This window comes from Schistocerca americana, chromosome 10 (assembly GCF_021461395.2).
Source record: "Schistocerca americana isolate TAMUIC-IGC-003095 chromosome 10, iqSchAmer2.1, whole genome shotgun sequence".
NCBI classification, from domain to species: Eukaryota; Metazoa; Arthropoda; class Insecta; order Orthoptera; family Acrididae; genus Schistocerca; species Schistocerca americana.
This window is the reverse complement of record NC_060128.1, coordinates 17,503,696-17,530,991: the sequence shown is the minus strand read 5'-3', so window position 1 is coordinate 17,530,991 and position 27,296 is coordinate 17,503,696.

The following is a 27,296-nucleotide window of genomic DNA, read 5'->3' as shown; positions in this document are numbered from 1 at the left end:
AGTAGAGAGGATATAAAATGTAGATTGGCAATGGCAAGGAAAGCGTTTCTGAAGAACAAAAATTTGTTAACATCGAGTATAGATTTAAGTGTCAAGAAGTCGTTTCTGAAAGTATTCGTATGAAGAGTAGCCATGTATGGAAGTGAAACATGGACGATAAATAGTTTAGACAAGAAGAGAATAGAAGCTTTCGAAATGTGGTGCTACCGAAGAATGCTGAAGATTAGATGGGTAGATCACATAACTAATGAGGAGGTATTGAATTGGATTGGGGAGAAGTTTGTGGCACAACTTGACTAGAAGAAGGGATCGGTTGGTAGGACATGTTCTGAGGCATCAAGGGATCACCAATTTGGTATTGGAGGGCAGCGTAGAGGGTAAAAATCGTAGAGGGAGACCAAGAGATGAATACACCAAGCAGATTCAGACGGATGTAGGTTGCAGTAAGTAGTGGGAGATGAAGAAGCTTGCACAGGATAGAGTTGCATGGAGAGCTGCAACAAACCAGTCTCAGGACTGAAGACCACCACAACAACAACAAAAGATTTTATACAGGGTGGTGCATGAAATGTGTTACCATTTTGTTTTTGAATATAAACTTTATAGTCAATACAATCTGAAAGGACATATACTGCAATGAAGAGCCGTCCGTGGAGATTTGTTCTAACTCAGCACATGCTCAATATGTTCACCATTTCGTTTCCTGACTTAATTCAAACGAACACTGAAGTTAGTGATTACCCTACGGCACATGTCTTCTGTAATTTCACTGCAAACTTGAAGAATAAGTCTTCTGAGCTCTATTAAATAACGTGGACGTTTCGAGAAAATTTTTTCCTTTAGGTTCCTCCAAAGAAAAGAGTCACACGGATTGAGGTCTGGACTATTGGGGGGCCAATTTTGTCCGTCATTGAAGCGACCTGGAAACGTGAGTGAAATGATCCGCATGTCGAAATGCTCGTGTAAAAACTCCAACACAGTGTTTCCAGCATGTGGCCTTGCTCCATGTTGCATGAACCACTGCGTGTTGAAGGGCAAGGCAGTAGCAAGAAGGTGTGGAATGAAGCTATTGCGAAGCATGCTCAAATAACGCTCGCTGTTCACATTTTCTTCAAAGAAAAAGGATCCAGTAAGTCCGTGACTGGAAATTGTTGCCCACGCTGTAATCCTGGGAGCATAATGTTGTTGTTCATGAAGCACTTGTGGGTTTTCAGTGAGCCAAAAGCGTACATTTTGTTTGTTAACCACACCGTCTAAATGAAAATGCGCCTCGTCTGAAAACCAAACGATGTTCAGAGTTTCTTCTCTATCCTCCGCCCACTGAGCAAACAGTAGTCTCTGCTGCTTGTCTTCTTCAGTGAGCTTCTGTGCACAGGTCATCTTGCATGGGTACATATGGAGGTCACTTCTGGATATTCCCAGTTGCACTGGTGCCTTTCTACACGATTTCCCGGGACTTGTCTGTACAGCAACTCGTCCCGCTTCAATATTCTCCGGCGAACAAACAGACTTAGGCCGAGGTCGCTTCGCTTCCAATACTGTTCCTTCCTGTACAAATTTATCGTACAACCTGTGGATGGTCTTCTTGCAAGAGACCCATCGTGTGTTGAACTGTTGTCAAAAACGCCTCTGAGCCACAACAAGGCTTTTCGTTTCATGAAAAAGTAACGCATTTGCCGATCGTTGTCGTGTCGTCAGTCTTCCATTGTCAGCCATTGCTGCTTACTAGTCTCCTAGCGGCAGTATCGTGAATTACACGTCATTTCGTAAATCATTTGTTTTTCCAAGCTCTGCTGGTACTGCTGTAGAGATCCCAGCGGGATATCTAATGTGCGTCGTAAACTGTGAAAGAAACAATTGTTAACACATTTCGTGCGCCTCCCTGTACATGCTTCTGACAGTGACATTGTCCTTTGAGAAGAAGTGAGAGACATCGAGCTAGATAACGTACCTGGCTTCAATGCCATAACAAACCCAGGGCGTGGAACTGACATGTGCACAGCTCTGCTCACAAAGGAGGACATAAGTAGTCTATGATGTGGTAAAACTACCAAACAGTAAAGGCATAGCGGGCACAGTAAACAATATGCGACTCATTAACGATTTTGCACCTTCAGGGTCCAGCAAGAGGCACCGCATAACGGAGTTCTTTAAAGAAGAAGTTGTCCCTCTGTTTGGAACATCTTATCCTGAGAGATTTTAAGTTTGTGCTGCATGCCGAAGACCAAATTCGCAATTTCAGCAATGTACCGAACTGGAACGTATAGTTGATGCATTAAGGCTAATAGACTCACGGGAGCATATGGACGGCGCACACCACAAGACGCTCGCCGAGTCGTGGAGACAGGGTATATGTAACGCACAATATGAAACACCTCATTTTGGAGTCAGATGTACGGCCTACCGTTTTTTTCGGATCATGCTGCGTACATATGCACAATCGATCTGAGAAAACAAGGTAGGTACCGAGGTAGAGGCAAATGGAAGCTCAACGTGTCAGGTGGCATTTCATAAAGTATGAAGAGAGTGTGAAAGCAAATTTAGCTCGTACAACTCTGGCATTGACTGGTGGCTTAAAACATGCCAAACCTAATATTCGGACGTTTTTCATAAATCACTCGAAAGACGAAAGTTTTTGGTACAAATCAACTATAGAGTTCTACTTCCAGTGTCTAAGGATTTGTACAAGTCAGATGCTACAGTTGCGGACAACTATCAAAGAATTATAAAAATTAAAGCTAAAATTTTGGCACTTCGGCGTTAACAACTTGAAGGCTACCAAATAAGGGCGCGTGCTCAGAATATAGCACAGCGTGAGGTCATGTCATTCGTGAAAGCAAAATGGCGTCTCGCAAGATATTATCTGAAATAAAAACTGGTGATTGGGGGGAGCTGACGATGCACAGTGAGATTAAAGAGGCGATCGCACAGCATTTTGCCTCCTTGATGTCTAGTCGACCCGTTGACGAACAGCTTCAAGACGAGTTAATGATCAACCTACAAGGCAAAGTATGCCACGCGCAAGCACAAACTCTCATCTCGGAAGTGACTGAAGAAGACGTCGAAGAAGCATGGAACATCGAAGCATGAAAAATAAGGCTCCAGGGGCAGACAGAATTCCGGCATATTTTATCGCAAATTCAGTGGCCTCATAAGAGCCAAGTTTACTCTCATCTGCAATGGAGTGCTAAGCCCTGACAACGACATCCAGAAAGGATTTCGAAAGGGACTCGTAGTGTTAGTGCCGAAAAATACCAACACGCAAGCAATGAGCGCTCTGAGGCCAATACACTTCTACATCTACATCTACATACATACTCCGCAATCCACAATACGGTGCGTGGTGGAGGGTACCTCGTATCGCAACTAGCATCTTCTCTCCCTGTTCCACTCCCAAACAGAACGACGGAAAAATGACTGCCTATATGCCTCTGTACGAGCCCTAATCTCTCTTATCTTATCTTTGTGGTCTTTCCACGAAATGTAAGTTGGCGGCTGTAAAATTGTACTGCAGTCAGCCTCAAATGCTGGTTCTCTAAATTTCCTCAGTAGCGATTCACGAAAAGAACGCCTCCTTTCCTCTAGAGACTGCCACCCGAGTTCCTGAAGCATTTCCGTAACACTCGCGTGATGATCAAATCTAACAGTGACAAATCTAGCAGCCCGCCTCTGAATTGCTGCTATGTCCTCCCTCAATCCGATTTCATAGGGATCCCAAACGCTCGAGCAGTACTCAAGAATAGGTCGTATTAGCATTTTATAAGCGGCCTCCTCTACAGATGAACCACATATTCCCAAAATTCTACCAACGAACCGAAGACGACTATCCGCCTTCCGCACAACTGCCATTACATGCTTGTCCCACTTCATACCGCTCTGCTATGTTACGCCCAAATGTTTAATCGACGTGACTGTGTCAAGCGCTACACTACTAATGGAGTATTCAAACGTTACGGGATTCTTTTTCCTATTCATCTGCATTAATTTACATCTATCTATATTTAGAGTTAGCTACCATTCTTTACACCAATCACAAATCCTGCCCAAGTCATCTCGTATCCTCCTACAGTCACTCAACGATGACACCTTCCCGTACACCACAGCATTGCTATCCACCGTATCCAAAAGATCATTTATGTAGGTAGAAAACAACAGCGGACCTACCACACTTCCCTGGGGCACTCCAGATGATACCCTCACCTCCGATGAACACTCACCATCGAGGTCAACGTACTGGGTTCTATTACTTAAGAAGTCTTCGAGCCACTCACATACTTGGGAAACAATGCGATATGCTCGTACCTTAGTTAGGAGTCTGCAGTTGGGCACCGAGTCAAACGCTTTCCGGAAGTCAAGGAATATGGCATCCGTCTGATACCCTTCATCCACGGTTCGCAAGATATCATGTGAGAAAAGGGCGAGTTGCGTTTCGCAGGAGCGATGCTTTCTACAACCGTGCTGATGCGTGGACAGCAACTTCTCTGTCTCAAGGAAATTCATTATATTCGAACTGAGAGTATGCCCGAGAATCCTGCAACAAACCGATGTTAAGGATATTGGTATGTAATTTTGAGGATACGTCCTTCTTCCCTTCTTATATACAGGCGTCACCTGCGCTTTTTACCAGACGAGTGTGGGCAAAGGCAGGAAAATTCTGCAGACCCTCTGTCATTACAGGGAGCTAATTTCAACGGCCGACGTCTGCAAAATAAAATCTGCACTCATCTCTCTAGACACTGATAAAGCCTTCGACAGCGCTAATCGTCTTTTCCTACTCCGGACCACGGGCGCAGTGAGCTTCCCACGCAGATTCATTGCAGTAGTACGCAATACATTAACGAACAACTCAGCCAGATTTGTCACGAATGGACACATTAGCCGCCCGACTGAAGTCATCACACCATTAGGCGAGGGTGTCCAGTGTCAATGGCATTCTTCGCCATCGCCACCGAACTCCTGCTTGCGTCCCTTATGGAACTTCTACAAGGACTACAAATAAAGAGAGAAAAGATCGCTGATGATGATGGTTTTCTGGTCGTGAATGGTACTGAAGTGGAGAGCGCACTTCAAACAGTAACACAATATGAATAGGCGTGTGGCGCAAAACTTAATACAACAAAGTCGGGTATTTTCAACATCGGCCGTGGACTTGGTACGCAAACACAAGGTCTGTTACGCGAGCTTGTAAGCGGGAAATGTCTCGGCATAGGGCTTATATCACTTACTAAAGGCAAGGCGCCCGGTGCAGATTGTATACCAGTCAGGTCCCTTTCAGACTACCCTGATACAATAGCTCCACATTTAGCAATTATATACAACCGGTCACTCACAGAGAGATTCCTTCCTAAATACTGGAAAATTGCTAAAGTCACTTAGTAGTCATGGGTGACTGGAAATCGGTAGTAGGAAAAAGGAGAGAAGGAAACGTAGTAGGTGAATATGGATTGGGGGTAAGAAATGGAACAGGAAGCCGCCTGGTAGATTTTGCACAGAGCATAACTTAATCATAGCTATCACTTGGTTCAAGAACCATAAAAGAAGGTTGTATACATGGAAGAAGCCGGGAGATACTGACAGGTTTCAGATACATTATATAATGCTAAGATAGAGATTTAGGAACCAGGTTTTAAATTCTAAGACATTTCCAGGGGCAGATGTGGACTCTGACCACAATCTATTGGTTATGAACTGTAGATTAAAACTGAAGAAACAAGGTGCGAATTTAAGGAGATGGGACCTGGATAAACTGAAAGAACCAGAGGTTGTACAGAGTTTCAGGGAGAGCGTAGGGGAACAATTGACAGGAATGGTGGAAAGAAATACAGTAGAAGAAGAATGGGTAGCTTTGAGGGATGAAGTAGTGAAGGCAGCAGAGGATCAAGTAGGTAAATAGACGAGGGCTTGTGGAAATCCTTGGGTAACAGAAGAAATATTGATGAAAGCAGAAAATATAAAAATGCAGTAAATGAAGCAAACAAAAAGGAATACAAACGTCTCTAAAATGAGATCGATAGGAAGTACAAAATGGCTAAGCAGGGATGGCTAGAGGACAAATGTAAGGATGTAGAGGCTTATCTCACTAGGGGTACGACAGATACTGCCTACAGGAAAATTAAAGAGACGTTTCGAGAAAAGAGAACCACTTGTATCAATATCACGAGCTCAGATGAAAACCCAATTCTAAGCAAAGAGGGGAAAGCAGTAAGGTAGAAGGAGTTTATAGAGGGTCTATACAAGGCTGATGTTGTTGAGGACAATATTATAGAAATGGAAGAGGATGTAGATGAACATGAAATGGGAGATACGATAAGGCGTGAAGAGTTTGACAGAGCACTGAAAGACCTGAGTCGAAACAAGGCCCCGGGAGCAGACAACATTCCATTACAACTACTGACAGCCTTGGGAGAGCCAGGCCTAACAAAACTCTACCATCTTGTGAGGAAGATGTATGATACAGGCGAAATACCCTCAGACTTCAAGAATAATATAATAATTTCAATCTCAAAGAAAGCAGGTGTTGACAGATGTGAAAATTACTGAACAATCACTTTAATAAGTGATGGCTGCAAAATACACTCCTGGAAATGGAAAAAAGAACACATTGACACCGGTGTGTCAGACCCACCATACTTGCTCCGGACACTGCGAGAGGGCTGTACAAGCAATGATCACACGCATGGCACAGCGGACACACCAGGAACCGCGGTGTTGGCCGTCGAATGGCGCTAGCTGCGCAGCATTTGTGCACCGCCGCCGTCAGTGTCAGCCAGTTTGCCGTGGCATACGGAGCTCCATCGCAGTCTTTAACACTGGTAGCATGCCGTGACAGCGTGGACGTGAACCGTATGTGCAGTTGACGGACTTTGAGCGAGGGCGTATAGTGGGCATGCGGGAGGCCGGGTGGACGTACCGCCGAATTGCTCAACACGTGGGGCGTGAGGTCTCCACAGTACATCGATGTTGTCGCCAGTGGTCGGCGGAAGGTGCACGTGCCCGTCGACCTGGGACCGGACCGCAGCGACGCACGGATGCACGCCAAGACCGTAGGATCCTACGCAGTGCCGTAGGGGACCGCACCGCCACTTCCCAGCAAATTAGGGACACTGTTGCTCCTGGGGTATCGGCGAGGACCATTCGCAACCGTCTCCATGAAGCTGGGCTACGGTCCCGCACACCGTTAGGCCGTCTTCCGCTCACGCCCCAACATCGTGCAGCCCGCCTCCAGTGGTGTCGCGACAGGCGTGAATGGAGGGACGAATGGAGACGTGTCGTCTTCAGCGATGAGAGTCGCTTCTGCCTTGGTGCCAATGATGGTCGTATGCGTGTTTGGCGCCGTGCAGGTGAGCGCCACAATCAGGACTGCATACGACCGAGGCACACAGGGCCAACACCCGGCATCATGGTGTGGGGAGCGATCTCCTACACTGGCCGTACACCACTGGTGATCGTCGAGGGGACACTGAATAGTGCACGGTACATCCAAACCGTCATCGAACCCATCGTTCTACCATTCCTAGACCGGCAAGGGAAATTGCTGTTCCAACAGGACAATGCACGTCCGCATGTATCCCGTGCCACCCAACGTGCTCTAGAAGGTGTAAGTCAACTACCCTGGCCAGCAAGATCTCCGGATCTGTCCCACATTGAGCATGTTTGGGACTGGATGAAGCGTCGTCTCACGCGGTCTGCACGTCCAGCACGAACGCTGGTCCAACTGAGGCGCCAGGTGGAAATGGCATGGCAAGCCGTTCCACAGGACTACATCCAGCATCTCTACGATCGTCTCCATGGGAGAATAGCAGCCTGCATTGCTGCGAAAGGTGGATATACACTGTACTAGTGCCGACATTGTGCATGCTCTGTTGCCTGTGTCTATGTGCCTGTGGTTCTGTCAGTGTGATCATGTGATGTATCTGACCCCAGGAATGTGTCAATAAAGTTTCCCCTTCCTGGGACAATGAATTCACGGTGTTCTTATTTCAATTTCCAGGAGTGTACTAACGCGAATTCTTTACAGACGAATGGAAAAACTATTAGAACCCGACCTAGGGGAAGATCAGTTTGGATTCCGTAGAAATGTTGGAACACGTGAGGCAATACTGACCCTACGACTTATCTTAGAAGCTAGATTAACGAAAGGCAAACCTACGTTTCTAGCATTTGTAGACTTAGAGAAAGCTTTTGACAATGTTGACTGGAATACTCTCTTTCAAATTCTGAAGGTGGCAGGGGTAAAATACAGGGAGCGAAAGGCTATTTATAATTTGTATAGAAAGCAGATGGCAGTTACAAGAGTCGAGGGACATGAAAGGGAAGCAGTGGTTGGGAAGGGAGTGGGACAGGGTTGTAGCCTCTCCCCGATGTTATTCAATCTGTATATTGAGCAAGCAGTAAAGGAAACAAAAGAAGAATTCGGAGTAGGTATTAAAATCCATGGAGAAGAAATAAAACTTTGAGGTTCGCCGATGACATTGTAATTCTGTCAGAGACAGCAAAGGACTTGGAAGAGCAGTTGAACGGAATGGACAGTGCCTTGAAAGGAGGGTATAAGATGAACATCAACAAAAGCAAAACTAGGATAATGGAATGTAGTCGAATTAAGTCGGGTGATGATGAAGGAATTAGATTAGGAAATGAGACACTTGAAGTAGCAAAGAAGTTTTGTTATTTGGGGAGCAAAATAACTGATGATGGTCGAAGTAGGGAGGATATAAAATGTAGACTGGCAATGGCAAGGAAAGCGTTTGTGAAGAAGGGAAATTTGTTAACATCGAGTATAGATTTAAGTGTCAGGAATTCGTTTCTGAGAGTATATGTATGGAGTGTAGCCATGTATGGAAGTGAAACATGGACGATAAATAGTTTAGACAAGAAGAGAATAGAAGCTTTTGAAATGTGGTGCTACAGAAGAATGCTGGTGATTATATGGGTAGATCACATAACTAATGAGGAGGTATTGAATTGGATTGGGGAGAAGTTTGTGGCACAACTTGACTAGAAGAAGGGATCGGTTGGTAGGACATGTTCTGAGGCATCAAGGGATCACCAATTTGGTATTGGAGGGCAGCGTGGAGATGAATACACTAAGCAGATTCAGAAGGATGTAGGTTGCAATAGGTACTGGGAGATGAAGAAGCTTGCACAGGATAGAGTAGCATGGAGAGCTGCATCAAACCAGTCTCAGGACTGAAGACCACCACAACAACATCACTGATATCGATTTGCAGTAGGGTTTGAGAACATATACTGTGTTCGAACATTATGAATTACCTCAAAGAAAACGATTTATTGACACACAGTCAGCACGGTTTCAGAAAATATCGTTCTTGTGAAACACAACTAGCTCTTTATATTCATAAAGTATTCTGTGCTATCGACAGGGGATCTCAAATTGACTCCATATTTTTAGATTACTGAAGGCCGACACTGTTCCTAACAAGCGTCTTCTAATCAAACTGCGTGCCTACAGAGTATCGCCTCAGTTGTGCGACTGGATTCGTGATTTCCCGTCAGAAAGGCCACAGTTTGTAGTAATAGACGGAAAGTCATCGCGTAAAACAGAAGTAATATCCGGCGTTCCCCAAGGAAGTGTTATAGGCCCTCTATTGTTCCTGCTATTTATTAACGATATAGGAGACAATCTGACCAGCCCTCTTACATTTTTTGCAGATGATGCTGTCATTTACCGTCTTGTAAAGTCATCAGCTGACCGAAACGAATAGCGAAATGCTTTAGGTAAGATATCTGTATGATGCGAAAAGTGGCAATTGACCCTGAATAAATAAAAGTATGAAGTTATTCTCATTAGTAGTAAAAGAAATCCGCTAAATTTCGATTACGCGACAAGTCAGACAAATCTGAAGGCTGTAAATTCAACTAAATACTTAGAGATTACAATTACAAATAACCTAAATTGGAACGATCGCGTAGATAGTGTTGCGGGTAGAGAAAACCAAAGACTGCCATCCATTGGCAGAACACTTAGAAGGTGCAACAGGCCTACTAAAGAGAGTGCTTACACCACGCTTGTCCGCTCTATTCTGGAGTACTGCTGTGCGGCGTGGGATCCGCATCAGGTGGGACTGACGGATGACATCGAGAGAGTTCTAAGAAGGGCAACTCGTTTTGTATTATCACGAAATAAGTGAGATAGTATCGCAGACATGGTTCGTGAATTGGAGTGGCAGTAATTAAAACAAAGGCCTTTTTCGTTGCGACGGGATTTTCTTATGAAATTTCAGCCACCAGTTTTCTCCTCCGATTGCGAAAACATTCTGTTGGCACCCACCTACATAGGGAGAAATGATCATCACGATAAAATATGAGAAATCAGGGCTCGCACAGAAAAATTTAAGTGCTCGTTTGTCTCGCGCACCGTTCGAGAGTGGAACGGCAGAGAGACAGTTTGAAGGTTGTAATATTATTGGGATTTCCGTCGTATGAAAGCTGCGAGTACCCTTGGAAAGGCATTCACCTACCTGTATATTAAATGATCAACTTGTGAGGTGAGACCTATTCTTTGAAAGACATTTGTTTTACATAATTTACGTAACTGTGAAGATGCGCTTCTAGCGCGGACACTAATACATCAATTGCGCAGTCAAAGAAATATTGTAACAGGAGCTGAACTGAACGTTCCGCTTCGATCTAAATAAAAGATGAAAGTCAAAACTTTTGTAGATCTTCAGATTTTATCGTACTTCAGCTTGTAATGTGAAAGCGTAAAGAAGGTCGTCTTTAAGCCATAAAAGTGAGCGGTCTTGCCAGCGAGCAGACAACATTATTAATTAATAAAATTCCAGTAATCTATGTTCGATACTGTAAACCGGCAAGTTATTGTTATGAAGGTGTTGAACGCTGCAAGAATTGTCTTGAAGGAAGGAGAAAAGTAATGACTAATTTGTGACAAAAACGTGAACCAAGAAACTAGTAGAGAACAGGCTGAAATCTGATCGCACCATACAGTTAGAAAATTACTTATATAAGTTATACTGTTTTATAAATAAGCCATAATTTGCTAGTGAGAATTGTTTGAATATATTTAGTGTTTACCGGATTTCCTATTCTATTTTTTTCCTTTATTTTTTTTACCTCCATGTCATATTATTTTAGTAAATGTCAAACAGCCTTTACTACAGCAGAGAATACTGCGGCATCCTGGTCGTAGACAGAAGGCCGCTCCTTGTCTTCTATACAACTCATAGCTGCCCCATCTATTAATGATTTCATTTGCAAATGCATTTTTTTTTACTATTGATTGTTAAAGGTCCCTTAGGTAATTATAAAATTCATACTGATTACGTAAAGAAATCCGGGTTGTTCTTTTCCAAATAACAGAAGTCTTTGCGTAATCAAAAACTAGTCTCCTTCTGACAACGATCAGGAGCCGACCAGAAGACGGACGTCTTCGAACGCTTTCGTGTCTCCTGTGGCGAAGCTGTGCCAAACTGGGAACACGGCATTCTAGTATTAAACACTATATATATATATATATATATATATATATATATATATATATATATATATATATCAGATTAAAATTGAAAGAATTGAAATATATTTTATTTGCTTTTTTCTTTTATCATACTAGAAGGTGGTTCGTTGAAGCCTCTGCCAGACACTTTGTTGTGAATAGCAGATTGACGTCAGCAGAAAAGCGCAAATCTTATACCTTTCAACCACATACAAACAATGGAAAGAACCAAGTGGTACTCTCATAGAGTAAATATCTCTGGAGTGAGCATTCACACGCGCAGAACAGATTTTGTGTTGTCAACATACATTGCCGGCCCGGACGCGTGTTGTCGGGACGTCGTGTGTTTGTCGGTATAGCGCCCTGTATATTTCGAATGTCACTACATCCCCAGTACAGACGGATTCTTTTCGTACGTGTCGTGGATTATTTATGTATGTCGCGCAGACATTTTAACTGTATCGATTTAATACCGGGAATAGACCAGCTACGTAACTTTTAAGGGCAAGTGATACTGCATTCTGCTTCTTTGCGATAGGTGTCACAGTTCAGATGCAGTCGAATTTTGGTAGTTTTCGGTATGGTACGACACTTTATAGTATTACACAGCCTGACGTACATTTTTGCAGTAATAGTCTTGCAAAACGACTTGACAGTACGTTAGTACTTTTGCAAGTGTCCGAAAAACATCGAATTTGCCTCACATCAGCGATTACATCCAACAGCAACTTTGATGTCAACAGGAAAATTACGCCGAACTCTAAACTTCACTCTATTCGATTGGAAGAGTCACCTCTGTGTACATTATGTAACATACCAGATACCGAAGAACAAAGTTGTGCGACACGGCTCTACATAAGACAAAAGATAGCCAGCATCAGCGGAATCACACCCAACGCCATTACGGCAGCTGAATTTTTAAACCCTGGCGGTATTCCTTACCCCCCCCCCCCCCCCCCCCAAAAAAAAACGACTCGCAATTAACTGGTTGAAAGGCCAAACGGTGCACTACATCCTAACTAAAGAATCGAGCAATAGGGAGGACTTCTGGCTACATATTACAACTAGACACCACACGCCGATGCGTACTAAAAATACAGACAAAATTATGCAAATTTTTTAACTAATAGATAATGTAAACAATAGAAGACAATAATTTACATTACACATTCAAACATGTCGTAGACTAGACGAATGGTTTTTGGTTAAAGTCTCTACTTCACGCAACAGGAGGTGCTTTTGAAACTGCAAGTAAACAGAGAAGATGATCAGTTTAGACCAAAAAAATGGCTCTGAGCACTATGGGACTCAACTGCTGAGGTCATTAGTCCCATAGAACTTAGAACTAGTTAAACCTAACTAACCTAAGGACATCACAAATATCCATGCCCGAGGCAGGATTCGAACCTGCGACCGTAGCGGTCTTGCGGTTCCAGGCTGCAGCGCCTTTAACCGCACGGCAGTTTAGACCACTTAAGCCCATATGTGTGTATTGTTTTGTTTTGTTTTGACCAAAGCATACAAAACACAGTGACCAAACTGGCAAACAACTTTTATTCAGTTATTCCTTTATTTCTTTTTCTTTTCACAAGAAGACATATTTTATGTTGAAAATCACCAGCAGAAGCCTGTTCTACTTTATCACCTTACCGAAGAAGAAAATTTTACCTCTTAACAATAATGAGTTTTCTTACTTCTGTTTTGTCACGCACTGAGAAAGAAATTTTTAGATGCAGTTACATTTACATAAAAATTATGTAAATGCCTTCTCAACTGAAATTTATATATATATTTTTTTTATTCAAGCCACGTTGCAAACAAAAGGCAACAGAAGGGGCATAGTTAGTTTCCCATTCAGAAGAAGCGTTGTTGCATCAAGTTACATTCTCTCTTTAAAGCCGCAAAAGACGGGCCGCGAAGGCAAAAACTGGGGAGCATAAAGGACGGGTTGAAGGGGGGAGGGGGGGAGTGAAGGAGACCCGAAAAAAAAATGGTAGGGAACATGTCAGAGAAAGGCATAGGTCACGAGTTCGAGTCTCGGACCGGCACACGCTTTTAATCTGCCAGGAAGTTCAGCGCACACGCCGCTGCAGAGTGAAAATTTCATTCCGGAAACATCCCCCAGGCAATCGCTAACCCATGTCTGAGCAATGTCCTTTCTTGCAGGTGTGCCGGTTCTACGAGCTTTGCAGGAGAGCTTCTGTGAAGTGGAAGGTCGGAGCGAAGCTGTGAGTAGTCCAGATGGTACAGCCCTTGCCCACGAAAGACAAAGGTCCCGAGTTCGAGTCTCGCTCTGCCACACAGTTTTAAGCTGCCAGGAAGTTTCAGTTATCAAAATCTACAGTGTACTTCTGGCTGGCCTATTATCATGAAATTCGCCAAGATGCAAGGTCTCAGAACACTACAAAAGGGGAAAATCCGAAATTGTTAATTCGTAATTATGTCACACGAAATAAACATTCGTACCTGCCTACAGGAAAATTAAAGAGACCTTTGGAGAAAAGAGAGCCTCTTGTATGAATATCAAGAGCTCAGATGGGAACCCAGTTCTAAGCAAAGAAGGGAAATCAGAAAGGTGGAAGGAGTATATAGAGGGTCTATACAAGGCCGATGTACTTGATGACAATATTATGGAGATGGAAGAGGATGTAGATGAAGATGAAATGGGAGATACCATACTGCGTCAAGAGTTTGACAGAGCACTGAAAGACCTAAGTCGAAACAAGGCCCCGGGAGTAGACAACATCCCATTAGAAGTACTGACAGCCCTGGGAGAGCCAGTCCTGACAAAACTCTACCATCTGGTGAGCAAGATGTACGAGACAGGCGAAATACCCTCAGACTTCAAGAAGAATGTAATAATTCCAATCCCAAAGAAAGTAGGTGTTGACAGATGTGAAAATTACCGAACAATCAGTTTAATAAGTCACGGCTGCAAAATACTAACGCGAATTCTTTACAGATGAATGGAAAAACTACTAGAAGCCGACCTCGGGGAAGATCAGTTTGGATTCCGTAGAAAAATTGGAACACGTGAGGCAATACTGACCCTACGACTTATCTTAATCTTTCTTCTAAGGAAAGGCAAACCTACGTTTCTAGCATTTGTAGACTTAGAGAAAGCTTTTGTCAATGTTGACTGATATAGTCATTCAAATTGTGAAGGTGGCAGGGGTAAAATACAGGGAGCGAAAGGCTATTTACAATTTCTATAGAAAGCAAATGCCAGTTATAAGAGTCGAGGGACATGAAAGGGAAGCAGTGGTTGGGAAGGGAGTGAGACGGGTTGTAGTCTCTCCCCGATGTTATTCAATCTGTATATTGAGCAAGCAGTAAAGGAAACAAAAGAAAAATTCGTAGTAGGTATTAAAATCCATGGAGAAGAAATAAAAACTTTGAGGTTCGCTGATGACATTGTAATCCTGTCAGAGACAACAAAGGACTTGGAAGAGCAGTTGAACGGAATGGACATTGCCTTGAAAGGAGGATATAAGATGAACATCCACAAAAGCAAAACGAGGATAATGGAATGTAGTCGAATTAAGTCGGGTGATGCTGAGGGAATTAGATGAGGAAATGAGACATTTAAAGTAGTTAAGAAGTTTTGCTATTTGAGGAGCAAAATAACTGATGATGGTCGAAGTAGAGAGGATATAAAGTGTAGACTGGCAATGGCAAGGAAAGCGTTTCTGAAGAAGAGAAATTTGTTAACATCGAGTATAGATTTAAGTGTGAGGAAGTCGTTTCTGAAAGTATTTGTATGGAGTGTAGCCATGTATGGAAGTGAAACGTGGACGATAAATAGTTGGGACAAGAAGAGAATAGAAGCTTTCGAAATGTGGTGCTACAGAAGAATCCTGAAGATTAGATGGGTAGGTCACATAACTAATGAGGAGGTATTGAATAGGATTGGGGAGAAGAGAAGTTTGTGGCACAACTTGACTAGAAGAAGGGACCGGATGGTAGGACATGTTCTGAGGCATCAAGGGCAGCGTGGAGGGTAAAACTCGTAGAGGGAGGCCAAGAGATGAATAAACTAAGCAGATTCAGAAGGATGTAGGCTGCAGTAGGTACTGGGAGATGAAGAAGCTTGCACAGGATAGAGTAGCATGGAGAGTTGCATCAAACTAGTCTATGGACTGAAGACGACAACAAGAACAACAAAACAACAATCGCTAGGTATCACTTTTAAATAAAGGTAACAGGCAAAAGCGAAAATGCTGACCTCCGAAAAAATTACCACACTGGACCGAGTACAATATTCCGTTTGTTTATGGAAGACTAGTAATTTACTAAGTGGGTCGCAAAACAGCATTCCAGTCTTCGCATAAGAACCATCATAATAGCAGGTGATAAGTTTACAAGTTTGTTTGAAAAAAGATGGCAACATTCAACTGACATAAGGAATAAAATTAATCGAGAATTAAATGCCCGAATATGCGAAGTATGTTGTACGATATACTACTTACTGTGTTGCTCAAAATTGCGATGCAGTGTTCCTTTGGAAGCGCATGCACACATACACCGTAATTCTGAACAACACAGGCGCTGCAATATAGTATTCATTCAGCAACACCGGGCGAGTGCCTTACAATGAAAATGCCTCCCCTGTGCAGGGATATACGTAACGAGTGTGCGACTGCGGGGTGTACACATTTACTTGCAGCCGCGCCGGCGCAACATGATGATATAAAGAAAGATCCCCTATCATTTAGCTACAAAATAGCAGGTCAGCAACTGGAAGCAGTTAATTCCATAAATTATCTGGAAGTACGCATTAGGGGTGATTTAAAATGGAATGATCATATAAAGTTGATCGTCGGTAAAGCAGATGCCAGACTGAGATTTATTGGAAGAATCCTAAGGAAGTAGGTTACAGTACGCTTGTTCGCCCACTGCTTGAATACTCCTCAGCAGTGTGGGATTCGTACCAGATAGGGTTGATAGAAGACATAGAGAAGATCCAAGGAAGAGCAGCGCGCTTCGTTACAGGATCATTTAGTAATCGCGAAAGCGTTACGGAGATGATGGATAAACTCCAGTGGAAGACTCTGCAGGAGAGACGCTCAGTAGCTCGCTACGGGCTTTTGTTGAAGTTTCGAGAACATACCTTCACCGAAGAGTCAAGCAGTATATTGCTCCCTCCTACGTATATCTGGCGAAGAGACCGTGAAGGTAAAATCAGAGAGATTAGAGCCCACACAGAGCCATACCGACAATCATCCTTTCCACGATCAATACGAGACTGGAATAGAAGGGAGAACCAATAGAGGTGCTCAAGGTACCCTCCGCCACACACCGTCAGGTGGCATGTGGAGTATGGATGTAGATGTAGATGGCACTTGACAGCTCGCATTGGGTCAAGTTAAGCTGGCTACAGCAGCGCCTGCCCACATAGCACACGACAGCGTTTTCTGTTCCATCTCGTAAATGTAAGCTAGTGGGCAATAACAGTACGTGCAAGCATTCGTTTCCGGCTTGCCACCACAGTAACGGCAAATAAACAACCGCATGGTAATGTACACAAGGTGATCACGAAGACATGCAAATATTTTAATGTGTTGTTCTACATGTAAAACAAAAGAAAAAAGTTCATATGTATATCCGCAAACGTTTAGTTACGGAGCTACGCCTAGTAAAAGATTTAGCCTGAAATTTAGCAACTTCGCTTATATGAATACATCGCAAAACTGTACGAGGTTAAAGTAAAGAACGATATCGATTTATATTGTTGTTATTGGTCTGTGAATCTAATAAAACACGTCCCAGACGTGTATATGGAGTAGTTTTCCAGAACGTCCAGAGAAGCAAAGATTATTAGAACAACCTTGTTAAACTGAAACGAGCAACAAAATCTGTTCGTACACATGCAGCTACATGCACTGAACTCGGTGGAGACAATTTTGAACATTTATTGTGAATGCATTGTGAAATTGTATGTTCACCGTACAACTTCCTTAACACTGAGCTTTGTTTTTTTTCTGGTTTTACGTGAATTCACATGTGCTACGGTACTAATAAAAGCAGATTATCTGACACATTCATACTGTTTCAGTTAGTGTTATTACCGTCATTTTTTCCTAAATTAAATTCTCTACAACTTCTGTTGGAAACTTTATGTAATTGTCTGGAATTAAAAAAAAAAAAAAAAAAAAAAAAGGAAGTGGGCCAAGTAGTTAATAAATTTTACGAAATTTTACGAAATTACTTCCTTGTTTCTCTGGAAAACTACTGCAGGTATATGTCTGGGACATGTTTTATTAGATTCTCCAGGTCAATAAGAACAAAATAAATGGATATCGTGCTTTACTTTAAATTCTTGTAGTTCTGCGATGGCTTCATATTGGCGGAGTTGCTAAATTTCAGTCAAAATCTTTTATTAGCCGTAACTCCATAAGTAAACATTTGCGAACCTATGTTTATATGTTTTTCTTTAGATTTACTTGTAGAATAACATACTAAAATATTTGCATACCTTTGTGAATCACCCTGTATGCAAACATAAGGAAGCACACGCTTCAGACAACGGAACAAAAAAAAAAAAAAAAAAAAAAAAAAAAATACAGAAAATAAGCATTTGATGAAGGCCGATGCCTTGCAAACAATACGGTACACACTTTACAAAATAAGTAATAACCGAAATTTTAACTTCTCGCTCTACGACTTGTAACAAAGATAATGCAATAAATAACCGATATTCATAGCTTTTCACTCACCACTTCACGGCGACAATGGCGCAATTCCATCCATCTTCCCACGGTTACTGAAGCCGGAATCAAGCACGAAAACCAACTTCACGATTGTCATCACAAACACAAATCACGAGCCGCAAAAAATGCACCGTTTCTAACAATACTTTGCGTTCATCTAGCGCTCCGTACTTTTCGTCGTAGAATACTGTTTGCTGCTGTAGACAGGATAAATACGCCTGCGAGTTGGCCCAGCCTCGAGAGAATCCGAGTCGGTGACCGGGTGAGGCTCCTTTTCCCTCTTTCGGAGAGTCGCTGAAAATACAGTAGCTGGTCCAGACGGCTCCGAATTGTTGGGGCTCAGGTCTACACCTTCCAGCTTTTGCAGTAGCACTCACTCGCTTACCACTCTTCCTGCACTAATTCCGAGGCCTCTTGACGTTCGTCCCACAGCCTTATCGGCAGGAACTGCTGGCTGCCCCTCAGTACTCGGCTGGTCTTTCTCCTGCTCGTAAGGCTCCACAGTTTTCTGCAGTAACTTCGGTGCCTCCCTCGGTCACTGCCGGCAAGTCTTCAAGCAAAGGAAACCAAGTTATTTTTTTTCGAGTATCAGAATTTTCTGCACCACAGCGTCACAATACACAGCGCAGCACGACACACGCAACGCACGTTGTTTATGTTCACACCAAACGAAGCCGCAGCGCACGTGTTTTGACGTCATGACCAGCGCGCTAACAAGGGAACCTCCCCATCGCACCCCCCTCAGATTTAGTTTTAAGTTGACACAGTGGATAGGCCTTGAAAAACTGAACACAGATCAATCGAGAAAACGGCAAGAAGTTGTGTGGAACTATGAAAAAATATACAAACTGAGAAGTCCATGTGCAAAATAGGCAACACCAAGGATAATGTGAACCAAGGAGCGCCGTGGTCTCGTGGTTAGCGTGAGCAGCTGCGGAAGGAGAAGTCCTCGGTTCAAGTCTTCCCTCGAGTGAAGAGTTTATTTTCTTTATTTTCGCAAAGTTATGATCTGTCCGTTCGTTCATTGACGTCTCTGTTCACTGTAATAAGTTTAGTGTCTGTGTTTTGCAACTGCACTGCAAAACCGTGCGATTAGTAGACGAAAGGACGTGCCTCTCCAATGGGAACCGAAAACATTTGATCGCAAGTTCATAGGTCAACCGATTCCTCCACAGGAAAACACGTCCGATATATTCTATAAGTCAATGGTGACGGCATGTGCGTCACATAACAGGAATATGTTGTCCACCCGCCCAACTTGTACACTTGGCGAATGGGTAAAAATATTCCTATACCTTGCCCGATTTAGGTTTTCTTGTGGATGTGATAATCACTCCCAAAAAACTGATGAAAACATAAGAGTTTGTCACATAAACTGCTACAAATGAATGCAACAGTTTCACAGTCGCACAGTTTTCCCTGTGGTCTGTCAAAACATAAGTTTTTAACGTTTTCAAATTTTTCCGTGTGTAGACCGTCAAATCCTGCACATGCCCAAGCAAATCTGAACATGTCCTGGAATTTTGGAGAGCGAAGTTGATTATATAAAAAATTGAACTTTTCACTCGAGGGAAGACTTGAACCAAGGACCTACTGTTCCGCAGCTGCTCACGCTAACCGCGGGACCACGGCACTCCTGATCTTACACTATCCTTGATGTTCCTTATCTTGCGCATGGACTACTCAGTTTGTATATTTTGCTTATTTTTTTCACAGTTCCACACAACTTCTTCCTGTTTTCTCGATTGGTCTGCGTTCAGTTTTTCAAGGCCTATTCACTGTGCCGACTTATAACTAAATCTGAGGGGGGTGCGATGGGGAGGTTCCCTTGTGAGAGTTGATGCCGAGAGCCTCCCGTCGCCTGGTGCAAGTCTTTCGAGTTGACGTCACTTCAGCGACTTGCGTGTCGATGCGGATGAGATGATGATGATGGTGATAAGGACAACACCAGTCCCTGAGCGGAGAAAATCTCCGACTCAACCGGGAATCGAACCCGCGCCTTTAGGTACGACGTTCCGTCGCGCTGAGCACTCAGTTACCAGGGGCGGATAGTAGCGCTGGGATCGGTTCGCGCCCCACGCCCTGTCGTTCTTCACTTGTGCACCTGTTTCGCTGCCGACTTGAAGCGCACACCGGTACGTGAGGCGCCGTGTCAGCGGCCTGGCAACAGTTGACGACATGTGGATGTCTGCGTCCCGCTGGAGAGCTTGCTCGCGTTGCGTAACGGTACAAGACCTTGAAACTTTGTCACACATGCGCAGACAACTGAGCTCCGGAAATGAACCATATGTACTTACTATTTCTCGATTTTTCCAACATTTAACAAATTAAATAAGCAAATGCAGAGTGGAAAGCCCAGAATATGTTAATTAGAAAAAAAAGTTACGTGTAAGAGCAAAACAATTGGAGACTGTCATCTGACACGTGAACTCGTCATTAAAGTAGGAGACAGTGAAGTTGACTTTAAAAATCCCAGACACTTTAATCCGTTAAAAAACACGTATATCAGCTCTGAAGTTGCTACATCATTATCTAAATTGAAACTTCTCGAAAGTGGCGTAAAGATATTCGAATTAAGATGTCTAGATTTTTACACTGAGGCCACAGTTCAGACGTGTCACCTACTGAAATGGGAAACGGTCGCTGATGTAAATGTTTCCCAGTGCTGCTAACCAGGGCCCACCGCGTTACGTTGGTCGCTGTTGATTATTGCATTGCCTTCAGATTTCGTCCTCAGTTGTAACGAGAAGCCAGCACAAACTGTCAACCTACAAACAAACCTACGTGCAACGCCAACCTGGAACTTCAGTTCAGTGTTAACATTCACTTTCGCACGTTTCACGTTTACGTACATTTCCCGGCACTTGCAGAACAAGGCGTAGTAAAAAATGACACGATTTTGAAGAAATGTTTAACGCTGTGTATCACTAAAACTGCGTATTTTCGTAAAACTCAGGTATAAGTACGAAAACAACCATATACGGCATGTTAGTTTTGCACAAGGACGAATGCAAATGTCATTGGTGGTCCGAGAATCTATTACAAAGGCAAAGACGAAGAAAAAAAAAAATAGTGGCTTCCAGCAGCACGCGAACCATGATCCATGGTTAATTACATGTAGTCTGCTGCATTATTATTATTATTCACCCCAGCGTTTACGGAAGGATTTTACCTCCAGTGCGTTATCAGCCATTAACATTTAATCACATATGGACCGACCACCTCAGCAGTTTCTTCCTTCGGAATTCACACACACGCGCACACATTTAATCATAAGAAATAGTACCAACGGTGACGTATGTATAATAAATCCGCGGTATTCGGAAAACGACGTTTAAGGCCCCTCTCTGGACACGCACAATTTATCGGCCGACCGACCGATTTCGTGTCAGCCTATGCATGTCCCGACCGACCGCACTCAGCGATTACAGAGCCGCCCCGTTGTTTTGATTTGTTTCTCGTAAGTTCATTGAATTATGTTCTACGAGATTCCACTTGATCTTACACAGAAACAAAAACGGGGGTCCGCCTTGGCTGTTTTGGAGGTAACCAGGCCAAGCAAGTCCGAGAGAAAACTGTGGGCAAAGAAGTGGCTAATCTAAGGAAAGAAATTCGCCCACATTCTGTTACGTAAGCAGGTGGGAGCCGATGATTTTCGTAATTACTTCACAATGGGTGAACCGTGCATTTCGGAGCTGCTGACAGTCATCAAACCATTCTAAGAGAAAAATAATGCAGTCATGGCAGACGCTGTCAGTTGCGATTTCCAGCCACTTGCAGAAATTAAGCCTGCCGCCGTGGCCGAGCGGTTCTAGGCGCTTCAGTCTAGAACCGCGCGACTGCTACAGTCGCAGGTTCAAATCCTGCCTCGGGCATGGATGTGTGTGATGTCCTTAGGTTACTTAGGTTTAAGTAGTTCTAAGTTCTAGGGGACTGATGACCTCAGATGTTAAGTGCCATAGTGCTCAGAGCCATTTGAACAATTTTTTTTGTATTTGTAAAAAAAAAAAAAAATTAAAGGGGTCTTGCCGCTGTAGGTGTTGATTTTAGCCTTTGACTATGCCCATTAGGGGAAGCTGTTTTATATTTGTTCTGAAGAAGACGTGGTTCCCACGCTGAAACCTAGGTAAACATCAGGTAGTTTGTGCAATCGAGGCGGATTTTTCATAATTATTTCGATACTTACGATTTCTGGCGGACTGCAATGCTGAAAGTTCAAAACAAATAAAACAAAAGGCATTCGTGACAATGTTGTCATTAATTTATGAATGGTGGTAATATTATTAATTTATTTATGGCAGTAGCGTAAAAGGTGGCTGGTAAATTGAAGAGACTCATTTCATATTCGAAGAAGAAAGGCAACAAAAAGAAAAAAGAAAAAAACACTTTGCTCTTCATAGCAGAGAGCTTGGATATAGCCTGGACTTTTTAACACTTACAGCAACGAAGCAAGTAGATTTTATGAATTAATGTCCCTGGAATGTCGATATTTCGGTTTTTAGATTTCATTTCGATTAGTATCGGAAATAAAACCTAAAAACAGAAATACAGGGGCCGACTGACCTTCACCATTGACCGTCACCTCACCTGGATCCCTCATCTGCAGATCCTCGAGCGTCATGCACTTTGTCTCACCTTCCGTATCCGCCTCGCGTCCCCCACGTGGATCCTCTACGACCTGATTCCTTTCCCCCACCTGCTCCTCTTCCTCGAACATATCCGCACACTCTACACCTCCCGCCGCCTGGATCCCCCTCACCCCCCTGGTTGCTCATCTCCTCTCCCACCCCCTCCCCCTGCCACGCCTTCACTGTCGTGTCCCCACTACCCTCCGTCTCTACACCCTTCATCTCCTTTCCCACAGTGGCTTCCATCAACTCCCCCTCCCGGGTGATGCCCTCTCTCCCTCCATTTATCCCTCCTATCAACTCTTATCCTCACTCCCCCTCTTTTCCTCTGTCCTTCTCCCGGGCTCCCTCTCCCCCCCTTCCATCCTCTTTTTTCCCCACCTACCCTCTCTCTGCTCCCTTCTCTTCCCTAAGTCCTTTTGCATTTGCCTCCTCTGCCTTTTCCCATTCCCTCTTGCGTCTGTCCTGCCCCTCCCCCCCCCCCCCCCCCCTTATGAGTCCTCTCCCTCCTTCCTTGTTTTCCCCCTCATCTATCCAGGTCCACCCCCACATCTGCGGTAGGCAGACATTTTAGTGCAGTGCTTAACAGTGAGTGTTCAGTGCTGTGTGTATTTCCGAAGTGTTGCGAACGGACATCGTACTGTAGCTGGGTGTGATTTTATATCTTTTGCAAACAGAAACCAGACTGTCGCCATGTTTTTTAATTGTCTGTGTACGATGGTACCTGTCTACTTCCTGTGTATTTTATTCGCTTTGCCAACCCTTTGCTTTATGCTTTAACTTTCCACAATTTTACGCCGTTTTACAATTTAAGTCACCGTTTTATCGCCTGCTTTTATTGTTTCTTAACTTCTTCTTACGTTTTAAAAAGTCTGTAGGCTGCAGAGCAGCGTAGTAAGCTGCTGCCAGCCCGTCCCCTTCGGAGGGAATCGAAATTCAATAAAAAAAAAAAGCCGACCGACTTTCCATCTCTCTATATGCCATACGGAACCATCGTGGATTCGTTAAAAAATGAAACAAGTGCTTCGTTTCTTGCATCTCTTTTGCTATACGCCTCGGGAGACGCGTCCGACAAACATCTGCATCCTTTAAATTTCTCTAAACAGGCTGTCCTTAAAGTTTCGTCCGCCGCACACCCTGCCACGTGCATCGGAACAGTTGGTCCGACAGCGCTAGACACGACAAGCGCGCCGGGTCGAGCAGCCGGCAGTCGGGCGGTCGGTCTGTCAAAACACCGACACTCGTCCGATTAGCCGGTCGGCCGTACGTAGGGCCGCATTCATTCAGTGAGGCGCCGCTGGCGAGTCACGTGGTCTGGCTCACAGCCGCGGCCGACGAAACGAAGCGCCGTGGTTCATTCTGCTTCCGTGTGTGACGACTGCCGATTGCGCTTGTCGATATTATGCAGTACAGTGTATAGTTCAGTTGTGTCGGGGCTGCTGTGGAGGTAGAGCAGTTTTTGGGCCTGGAGTTGCTTTTTGTGTTGTCAGAGGTTTTTTTCCACTCTGGAGAGGTTTCTTCTTCTCACCCCTCAGAACAGCGAGACGAGACTGATCACGTACTGCAGCACGACAGCCGTGGTAAGTGAACGCGCTTACGTTTCTTGTAAATCGTATTTCTCCATAAAATAAAGCTCTTTTTTAAAAGTGTTGCATAAAAAATGAAAATGAACGTTACATATGACTTGTTCGTTCATTAAAACTTTTCTCTACTCACACAATAGCATGATCATTGTGAATATTTTGACAGTAAATAAGAAAATAAATCTATATTTTATGTTGTTCGCTCGTTTAGATTCGTTGGATGGTTAAATTTGATCAGCAGTGGTTGCGCTGTTTATTTTTGCTTTAGTGGTTTTATTTCTGTCATTTGACTTCAGATTTCTTATCGATCCAACTCGTAAGCCTCCCTGGTGAAGGCTGTGAGAAGGAAAGTGGGAAACCGATCAAACATGGCACAGTATGTTGTCAGCATTTTCGGGAAGAGAACAGGGAACGGACACCAGTTTCGTCGTGCAGCTCACTGCCGCTTGCAGTCGGCGAAGAAATTGTGAGCGACGGGCTTATTTCGTGTAACAGCGGACGATTTTTTTAAATCTATGGTTAGGTTGCGTTTTTGATGCCACTTATGTGGCAGAGTTTTCGTTTATCGCACAGTGGATTTCGTTTAAGGTAGGGTAAGTCAAGGTCTGCGTAACGGGTTTGACGCCAGTGTTGGTTTTTGGCATTGAGGGCTGCCGCACAGGTAAAGTGGGTCAACTGAGACATCCGACCCCACCTGTCGGCTTTGACCCGTGACGTAAAGGTGTTGTGGTGTGACAAGTCACAATGGCGCGGAGTTTTGTTTGAGCGTTTTGTTTCTAGATGTAGGCGGGTGGCGGGGGTGGTTGTTTTATGATTGTTGTGATCTGTTTTGATGCAGTTTTTGAGTTGTAGTGTGGCTGAGATTTATTCATTGATGGATCTTCGTTTTTGGGGGGAGGGGGGAGTTTGGATGGGGGGTTGGTAGGTTGTGGGTGCGTTGGGACTTTTTCGTGTGTGTGTGTGTGTGTGTGTGTGTGTGTGTGTGTGTGTGTGTGTGAGAGAGAGAGAGAGAGAGAGAGAGAGAGAGAGAGAGAGAGAGAGAGAGAGATTGTGGTGCTCGACCTAGTGTGTAGCGCCGGAACTTTTTCGTGGTAAGTAATCGTGTTTTCTTTGGTGTAGTTTTCGTGTTACGATGTTCGGTATGGTATTAGAGTTGTGAGGTCGGTGGTATATACTGCATGTGTTTTTAGTTGATGTTTCAGTATTGGCACTTGGATTTGATTTATGTATCTTTGGGGAATCACTCGATTCAATTTTTTTTTTTTTTTGATATCGTTAGTTTTTGAGCTATATGGGTCAAGGGAAGTGTCAGATTTAGCTATGTTTTGGTATCGTGAACTGCTATAAACCTATGTAGGTCAAGTGAAGTATTCATTCCAATTTTATTTGTTTAGGTGGTGGTGGTGGTGGTGGAATGTTGGGAGTTTTTGGCCCAAAAACTCCCAATTTCCCACGCTGATCCTGTTAGTTTGATTATATCCTTGGAGGAAGATGTGTGTGTTGCGTTTCTAATTTGTTTTCGTTATGTCATAGGCGCTATAATGGAGTCGTTGTCGATAGTCGTTTCCGCCGTATTGGTGACGTCATTGGTCAAAGGAGACGGGTGGAATCGGACACTTCTGTAATCCCGGTCAAGTTCGTGAAGTTTATTAGTACCCTTTGTATCACTTAAGCGACATAGGAACTGTCGTAATGCCATTCATCATACGCACAGCACAATTAGATAAATCATCGTAAAGCTAATATTTTAGAAAATATATTAAAAGAAATTCTGAATGAGCTAATGCATGGGCCTTCCACGTGCTCTGACCCGACATGCATGCAGTACGGTTTGAGAAACACATATATCACGTCATTTATAGTTAAAAGAATTTACAAACAAAATACAAAATTTAGAATTACAATAGCATGTTCGAATGACAATGAATATAAGTTTAGTGGTACATGCATTCAGAATTTTATAGAAACATTTAACGGGTAATTTTTTAAATTTTGGCGTAAATTTTCTCATCTCCATTTCCTTTGATGCAAATTAGCGGAGCATTATACAGCTTTATTGCATAATGGTTCAAATGTTTGACTTTTTTCTACGTCTTTCTCCATGCAGATTACTTACACGTGTATTGCAGTTATGTGAGTCCGAATTCATACGTAAACTATTAAAGTGTGTACTTGTATAAAGGAGACTTTTGAGTATGTACAAAGACGGTACTGTAAGAATTTTATCTGCACCTGCGTCCATTCTTAAGAAGCTGGGAGTCTATGATTTTCTTAATTATCAAAGACTGGATGAATCCTGGATTTCGGAGCATGTCAGTTCTTAACAAAAAGGATAGTCACGAGAGACAGGCTGTAAGCTGCGAGGGAAGCTGTTAACCACATGACGATCCGCAGTCACTGGCAGAGGTTGAGAGGTCCTCAAATTCAGTGCTGTTGTATCGCCACGATTGTTGACTCGTATCCTGAAACCGGCAATGTGATTTATAGCTGACTGAGGAAAGTGAATGAAACATTCATGTGAACGAAAGTAATTTATTTATGCATGTAGCATAGATCTGTTAAACTCATTTCAAATTCGAAGGATGAATCAGAAAAGTAGCGTTTAAAAATTGTCTGAATGTAAAAAGAAAGTCCCACAATTTGCTACTTGTACCACAGGCCATGCTTATAGGCTGGACTTTTTGAAACTTAAAACAATGAAGCAAGCATGGTTCTGGTTTCGGTTTTTAGATTTCATTTACGATAAGTATCGGAAATAAAACACACAAAGGAAATACTGAGGATCGGCGGAGTTTTTCTGTGTGCTTCACGAAACCATTATGCATTTGTTAAAAAAATGAAAAAGTGCCTCATTTCTTGTCTGTATCGCTATGCTTCTCGCGCGACGTGCCCCACAAACATC